Consider the following 8,609-nt stretch of genomic DNA (forward strand, 5'->3'; position numbering starts at 1 on the left):
ATTCAAGAATAGTTCTTGGAGTCACTGGGAAAGCTAATGACCTCTTTTCCCCGAGACCTCAGTCTTGGAAGATGTAAGCCTGGAGCTCATCCACCATCCCATCACCATGAGAGGAAAGCCTGCCTGAGAAAGGAGCCTACACAAAGGGTACAAAGCAGACAGAAACAGGAAGAAGTCAGTTCTATCACTTGAGCTGCTGGATCAAGCCATGCCTAAATATGGCTCTATCCTTGGAATTGCCAGTTAAGCCTATTTGGATGGCTTTCTCTCACGGGCAACTCAGAGTCCTAACAGAGATATTTCCAATGCCACTGATTTGCAGATATTACCACTCATGCTCAAAAACTAGAAGTGATTTCCTACAACCTATAGGATAAAGTTGAAATTCCTTAGCCTGGCACCAAGACCATCCACAAGCTGGCCTCAACTTATTTCCCCTCCTTTATTTTGAATCACTACCTTAAACAGAACTCTTCTGTCAAACTGTACATTCTTTCTCTACTAAATATTCACCTTTGAAAAAGTCTTGTTTTTCTGAGAAATATCGTCTCACCCACCTCAGGCCCCAGTGCTCTCTTCTCTGAATTTCCATCACACCCACTGTCTTGAGCTTTTCTCTGACACTCCTCATAAGCTACCTAACTGCTCTCATTCTTTAACCATTATCTAAAGGGCATTAGGGGTACTAAGGAGACATGTTATTTGTCCTCAAGACACTTGCAGACTAATAGGCAAATCAATGGCCAAATATTTATGCAGAGTATTATATAATTAAGATAAGCAGCAAGAAAAATAAAGGGCCAAGTTTTAATCCAAAGGCATAAGAGGTATAAACTAAAAATAAAATTATAAGCCTCTCAGCCAACTGAATGGACCCCCTCTTGGCCACTGGGGCCCCAGAAAAACCTTAAAAACTGCATTCCCAGCCATGACCCAAAGGAAGGTCACACGTGCCTCATTGTATCTCCTTTCTTTTGCAGTTTAGACACAAGGGACCAGCACTAATATGAAAATGGACATCATATGACTGACAGAATGGACTCTGTGGCAATAAGATAATAAATTCATACTAAACAAGACCTAAGGCCACGCCAGGTGAAGGTTAAGTCACACACCCTACACTTAAAAGACAAACTCTGTACTTGCTGCCACAAGACTTTTCTTTTCGTCTAGCAGCTAAACAGTCGCTGGCCTGGAGGTAAGCCATACTGAAACAATGGCAGCTCATCCACCGCCAGATGCTGACCCACTGACCCCCTGCTCCACAAGCCAGAACGACAGCTTTGATTGGACAGGAAACTGATTTCAATAACTTTCTGCTGGTCAGAAAATCACTGACCATGCACTGGCTCTGGCTGCTTTACAGAGGCTATGCACTTGAGTGTCTTTGTGTCCTGAAAAGACCTTTTGACATATAGGTCCTAACTGTAACATATTTAAATGTTAAGTCTTCACCCCAAAGTGAACATGGGTTGTATGTAACATGCGTATTTATTCAGTATGCAGGTGTTAGGACCACCTTCATGAATAGTCATAACTCTTTCTGTAACCTGTTGAGTATGTACACTTGGCCAACCCATTAAGCTTATGTTCCTGTCTTACTCCTGTCTCCCTCAAAGTGCCTGCCTTTAGGGCTCTGTCAGATGCTACACTTCCGAGCCTGTCAGGATGGCCACTGTGCAGGCTGTAACCCTTTATAAGAATGAAGTCTCCCAGCTGGGCACAGTGGCTCGTGCCTGTAATCCCAGCACTCAGGGAGGGCAAAACAGGTGGAACACGAGGTCAGGAGATCAAGACCATCCTGGCTAACACGGTGAAATCCTGTTTCTACTAAAAATACAAAAAATTAGCCAGGCGTGGTGGAATGTGCCTGTAGTCCCAGCTACTCAGAAGGCTGAGGCAGGAGAATCACGTGAACCCAGGAGGCGAAGGTTGCAGTGAGCCGAGACCGCGCCACTGCACTCCAGCTCTGGGCAACAGAGAAGACTGTCTCAGGAAAAAAAAAAAAAAGGAAAGCAATAAAGTCTCCCTTTGAAATTTATAAATCGTGTGATTTTAAAGTTAACAAAAGGGAACTTAATCTAAATTATAGGGGGCAGGGAAGCCTCCCTGAAAAAGTTATCATCAATGCACAAAGAAACGGCCAATGTGGTTGGAAGGGGAGAGATGGCAGCTGAGGACAGAGAAGCCAGTAGAGGCAAAGCATGTTGCCCGTCAGAGGTCTTGGGAGTAACTAAACTTTAATCCTACCAGCAAAGGCACTGGGGGATTTTCAGCAGGGAAGTGGCCTGATGAGCTTTAAACCTGAAAAGATCATTCTTGTTGCCATATGTAAAATGGATTAGAGGAGAGTTGAGAAGATTGCTGTTACCGTTGTAAATTTAAAAAAAAAAAAAATCTAAGCCCCCAACCAACTGAATGGACCCCTCCTCCCCGCCAAGAGCATTCCTAAGTTAACCTGAAAAACTAGTTCAGGCCATGATGGGAAGTGGGGGTCAGACATGCCTCATTATGCCATCCTTCCTTTGGAATTCAGGCCAAGGCTGACCAGCATTAAACATTAAAACAGACCTTCAGACTGCAAAGCAACCCAGGCACAGTGGCTCATGCCTGTAATCCCAGTACTTTGGGAGGCCGAGGAGGGTGTATCACTTGATATCAGGAGTTCGAGACAAGCCTGGCCAACACGGTGAAACCCCATCTCTACTAAAGGTATAAAAATTAGCTGGGCATGGTGGTGCATGCCTGTAGTCCCAGCTACTCAGGAGGCTGAAGCAGGAGAATCGCTTGAACCTGGGAGGCAGAGGTTGCAGTGAGCTGAGATCATGCCACTGACTCCGTACCCACAAAACAGACTGATAAAACAGATTCTTTGTAGCAATAAGACATCAACATAACAGATAAGGGGCCCTAAAAGAAATCAAAGTACTTTACCGCAAAATGTATTCCTTTGACCTTCTGAGATGGAGTCTCACTCTGTTGCCCAGGCTGGAGTGCACTGGTGCAATCTTGACTCACTGCAACTCTGCCATCTGGGTTCAAGTGATTCTCCTGCCTCAGCCTCCCAAGTAGCTGGGATTACAGGCGCCCACCACCACACCTAGCTAATTTTTATATTTTTAGTAGAGACTGGGTCTCTTGAACTCCTGACTTCAGGTGATCCATCCACCTCAGCTTCCCAAACTGCTGGAATTACAGGCGTGAGCCACCACACCCAGTTTTCTTTGACATATTTTGAAATGGCCCTTGCAAAGTTTGTCTCTACATTCCATAGATTTTCCCTTCCCTTTCCATATCTTTTTCCTGATCCATGAGGAAATTAACTAAGAGTCTGGCTCCTTTTTAAGTCTGATAAGAAACATTTACAATCTATTCTCTCTGAAGCCTGCTACCTAGAAGCTTCAGCTGCATAATAAAATCCTTTGTGTGCATAACCCCTATCTTAACCCCACACACTCCATTTATTGGTTCCAGGTTTTAGATAAACTCTTTTCAACCAACTGCTGAGAAATCTTTGAATCCACCTATGACCTGGAAGCTCCCCACCCCACCCTGCTTCAAGTTGTCCTGCCTTTCCAGATTGAACCAGTGTACATTTGACATGTATTCACTGACATCTCAGGTCTCCCTAAAATATATAAAACCAAGCTGTAGCCTGACCACCTGTACATGTTCTCAGGACCTCCTGAGGCTGTGTACCAGGTATGTCCTTAACCTTGGCAAAACAAAACTCTATATTGATTGAGATTTGTATCAGATACTTTTTGGTTTACGCAGTGGTACAGGGGACAGATGACGGTACCTTAAACTTTGGTGACATGAGTGGAGATGGAGAGAATTGGGTGAGTTCAGTTATATTTTGGAGGCAAAAGCCGTATGACTTAGTGATTTACTGACTAACTAGGCAGGGGAGATATGAGAGACAGGAAACCACAGGATGATTCCTGAGTCACTGGTTTCAACCACTTCATGAAGATGGGCAACACTGGAGGTAGAGCAGGTTTGGAGAAGTTTGTTTCAGGTAAGTTTAATTTTGAAGAGTTGTAGAACAAGTGCATTTATTAAAGACAGTTGAAGATATGGGTTTGAAGTTTAAAAATCTAGACTCTAAATATGAATTTGGGAGTCTCTGGCATATAGTGGGTATTTGAAGCCACGGGGGTGGATGAGTTTACTCAAGAAGAGTGTAGAGCTAAAATATAGAATGGACCACATCTGAGAGAACTCCAATTTTTAGAAGGTTTACTTGTTGGGATAGAGGCAACATACGGATAAGAGGAAGATATTCCTACCTTCCCAGATAGACTGAAACCTCTTGAGAAGAAGAACCCTGTCTCATCTCATATTTCTTTGAAAGAACAGTACTTGGAACCTTAACAGGTGTTAAGAAACATTTGGGAACTACACTGAATAGTGGACAGAGCATCAGGCTGAGAATCAGAAGTGTATTCTAATATTTTATGACTCTAGGTTAAGAGAAAAAACTTTAGTCCACATTCATAATTTAACCTGATTCAAAAGGCCCTCATTAATTCAACTAGTATTAAATGGAATCTATAGGCACAAACACTGTATAAAGCTGGGACCAAAAAATAAAAAGGGGTGGAGGGAAGAAAAATACTTCCCATCTTAGTTATTTAATTCTCACCATGTGTCTATGAGTAACAATCCTGTAGAAGACAGGTTTTACAGATACATGACTGCTGAAGAAATTGAGGTTCACAAAGCTTCAGTTACACAGCCAATAAAAGGGGGACCAGAATTCAAACTCAAGTCTGCTTATCTTCCAAACTTGTGCTTTTTCATCTACTGCACATCATCCTCCAACCCCTGCTCAACAACTCACAATCTTAGAATGAAAGTTAACTAACAACGCAAAGTGGTCTACAATTAAATGTCAAGAGCCAGGTACCATGAATGCTACAGTTTCAAGGGGTGAACAATATGATACAGATGGTTAGGAAGGTCTGGTGGACTAACTGGACCTTGGAGTAAGGATAAGAGAGTGTAAAAGTCGTGGGACAGACCAACACGAAAAGCAAAGTTAAGTCTCAGAAATTCTCCTTATATGTACGTGCCTCACTCAGGTCCTCTGAGAATATATTCCCAGAGTTAGGTGGCATGTGGGTGATGATGGATATTGGAACAGGAGCAGGTATAACACTTAAAATCTCTTTCATGACAACTAAGGGTCTGAAAAAGCATGTAACTTTAGCTCCAAATGTAGTGTTCACTGGAAGACAGGATGCCAATCACAAGTAAAATAATGGCTTTAATAAAATAAGGGAGGCTGTCTGTGAAACCTTCATTTTGTCCTAATGTAACTCTACTTGTATCAGATCCCCTACAACCTTATTTCCTGCTAAAACTGTGAGCCCCTTGAGAGGCAGGACCACATCACAGTCATTTTCTCATAGTCATTTTCTCATGTCTCAAAGGCTTGGCACAGTGCTTTTGATCCATGTTAGTTATTGCATAAATGTGTTTTAAAATATTAGAAAATAAATAGTACACATTTGTCCACAAAAGGAACAGTGAGCTTGTGAATGAAAAGAGGAGGCAAGGAGGATGCCAAGGCTTTTCCCCACTATAACTGGGGTTTTATCAACTGAAAGGGGAGGAAGGGAAACAGAAGCCAAATGTTCCATGTCATTGTCAACATCAACAATTTCCAACCTCCCAAATTAATTAGTAAATCGAAAAACGTTCTGAACCCGCCAGAGAACTACACTTAAGAGCAGCTACAAATTACTAACTCACTTTAACTCCTTTGAAGGAGTATTAAAAATATACTCTACAGCAAGGACAAAATCAGTCGCCTATCTGTACTGGGCCAATACTATTCTCAACTTTTCCAGTGACTAACTGAATCTATTCGCAACAGATCTGGCCAGGGAGAGTGGGGTGACCAGAGCCCAGGAAACAGCAAAGTTCAACCTCTTTCTTTATAAAAACTATCTACATATAAGGCTCAGCCTTTCCCAAGAGGTCACGTTTATATCATGCTTAAAAGCGTGCCGATGACTTTCACTTTCATCATCTCATTTGATTTCTTCACAATAATCTTGTGAATAAGAAACACTTAACACACTGCCTGTTAAGAGTGCCATCAAAGGCGGGCAGGAACCGGTCATCCCATTTCACAGATGAGAAATACAGAATCAGAAAAAAAACAAGCGATCGAAGTTCTCTCCAGGGCTCCCAGAGGGGACAGGGCTCAGTTTGCCCATCTGTAAAATGTGCGCGTGGGTTGAGATGATTATCTCTGAGGTCTGGTGCATACCATGACGTCCGAGAAGCTCTACACGGCCACCCACGGGCCCCAGAGAGGCAGCCGTTCCCGCAACCCGAGCCCTTTTGGGATTCGCGTTTCCCAGGCTGCTCTTGGTCCCTCCGCTCCCACCCTCCTCGCTACCCCCTCCTCCTGCCCCGTGGACCCTCTCGGCTGCCGCCTGCCCTCGCCCACCTCGACGGCCACGTTCGGGGGTGGGGAAAGGCCAGCCCGACGCTTGGACTGCCGGTCTCGCGGATTACTTTAGGTGGGCGCGCACCCTGGCTCTAGCACTATCTAGGTCACTGCGCCTGCGCAAGAGTCTCCGCCACTCCTGTCCGGGTGGGAACCCAAACCTTGGACTTCCGTTCCGGAATCAAACTCTATGTCCGCCTTTCGAGGCGCTGCGCATTTGTTTCTAGGTTTCGGTCCTGAGGCTACCCAGGGCAGGCCTTTCTCTCTAACCTGCGGGAGGACGAGCAAGCTCCATAACAAACAGTACTTTTGATTGCTATTCCCAACTGCTAATCAGGAAGCATAAGTTAAACTCTTAGCAAAATGGCAGCACCTGGAAAGGCAGGTTGAGCCAAACTACCTGGGTTCAAATTCTGACTCCACCACATACTACGTAGGTAATCTTGTGCTTTATTATAGTTTCCTCATCTATTAATGTGTGGTTTAAATGTATAAATAGCTGTAAATCAACAGTACCAGAACAGTGCCTGGCATACAGTAAGCATTATATAGGTGTAAAGTATTATCCCATATATTTTACTACGCAAACATTTTATCAGTACTACTCTTGAAATAGGCTTTTTGATATTGTTAACATATGATTACAAGATTTGCCCTCCTCTCTGTCCCTAACTGCCAAGAAGTGTTCTCTCCTTTATCTGAGATTTTACCATTCCTCTCAATCTGCTGACCACAAGGCATTTTTCCAAAGGGAGTGTGTGTCTTAGGTTGTATTTGTACATAAAAGGAAACCTATAATTTCGATGTGTTAAGAAACTGAGACGTAGTTGTCACTCAACCTTTGACTAGTTGGGGCTCTCTCAATATTTCCCTACTTAGTACAAATATTTCAATTAACAAAAAAGCCTTACTTTCATTTCTGAATCTGTGGTCTTACTTTCCATAAAATGTATAGTAGATTGCAAAAACAAAACAAAAGAAACAGTGAGCTTGTGAGCTTCTATTCCTGTATGTATTTCCCTTTGCAACATGTGTTTGCTGTATTTCTCATCAAGAGATGAAGTCTATTTCTCTATCCCCTTGAGTCTGGGCTGGCTTCATAACATACTTTGACAAATAGAATGCAATGGAAGTCCCACTGTGGAATTTCTGAGCCTAGACCTCAGAGCCTTTTTAACTTCCACTTTCTTTCTTGTTGATAGGGTTATCAACCATCCTGATCTGCCCAAGGCTGAGGTGTTTCCCAGGATATGAGACTTTTACTGCTAAAACCAGGATACTCCCAGACAAAGCAGCATGACCAGTCACCCTACTTGCTACCCTGAGACTGTCACCATCCTTGAGGATGATAGTTCCCAAGGAGACAGTGACCCAGTCAACATCCAGCACCATCAGCATGTGACTTATCCAGCCCCAATCCAGTTACCAGATAATAGCAATTGCATGAGTCAATTCTGGTGAGACCAGCAGAACCATCCTGCTGAACTTAACTCAAGTTGCTTTCTTCTGTTGCAGTTTTTCTGTACATAAAAAAAAAATTGCTGTTCTACATAACTGTGAAAAAACCAAATGGTTTTTCTAAGCCACCTAGTTTGGAGTTGTTATATAGCAGTAGATAACTGATACAATACTGCAACCCTATAACTACAGGGAATTATACTCAAAACCTAAGAAATAGACTCCAATTTTAAGACAATAAAGCACAGCCCTTCATCACCACTTGTTCATTCTTTATCTACTCAAAGAATATTTATTGAGTGCTTACTGTGTACTAGAAACTGTTTCGTGGACTTAACATCTACTACTAAACAAGACAGGTAAGTACCCTGTCCTCAAAAATCTTGTCCAGTTTGGGATGAATAATTATAAGTTATGGGGGTGCTTTGAAAATGAAATAATTATAAGTTATGGGGGTGCTTTGAAAATGAATGGGACTAAATAGAAGTGAAGGAGTGTAAAGAAAAGCAAAGGTTTTAAAAAAAGAAGTGGCATTTAAGTTCAGTTCTGAAGTAGGCGTTATCCAGGTAAAAATTGGGCTGAAGTGTGTTCCAGGAAGAGAGAGCAGCATATGGGAAAGCTGTGGGCTAGGAAGGATGTTGATGAGTAGGGACAAAGTAGCTGGAGTTTAGCAGCTAGGGGAAAA

General features: G+C 42.9%; 1 long non-coding RNA gene across 1 annotated transcript; it reads left to right on the forward strand.

Annotated features, from left to right (window-relative positions):
* The first annotated feature begins 6,423 nt into the window (after positions 1–6,423).
* LOC110567808 (uncharacterized) lies at positions 6,424–8,024 on the forward strand. The gene is made up of 2 exons (XR_002478147.2): positions 6,424–6,539; positions 7,669–8,024. It is a non-coding gene; the product is annotated as an uncharacterized LOC110567808 (long non-coding RNA).
* The last annotated feature ends 585 nt before the right edge of the window (positions 8,025–8,609 follow it).

Source organism: Aotus nancymaae, unplaced genomic scaffold (genome assembly GCF_030222135.1).
Source record: "Aotus nancymaae isolate 86718 unplaced genomic scaffold, 86718_ANA_hifiasm-v0.15.2.pri h1tg000053l, whole genome shotgun sequence".
In the NCBI taxonomy this organism is placed as follows: Eukaryota; Metazoa; Chordata; class Mammalia; order Primates; family Aotidae; genus Aotus; species Aotus nancymaae.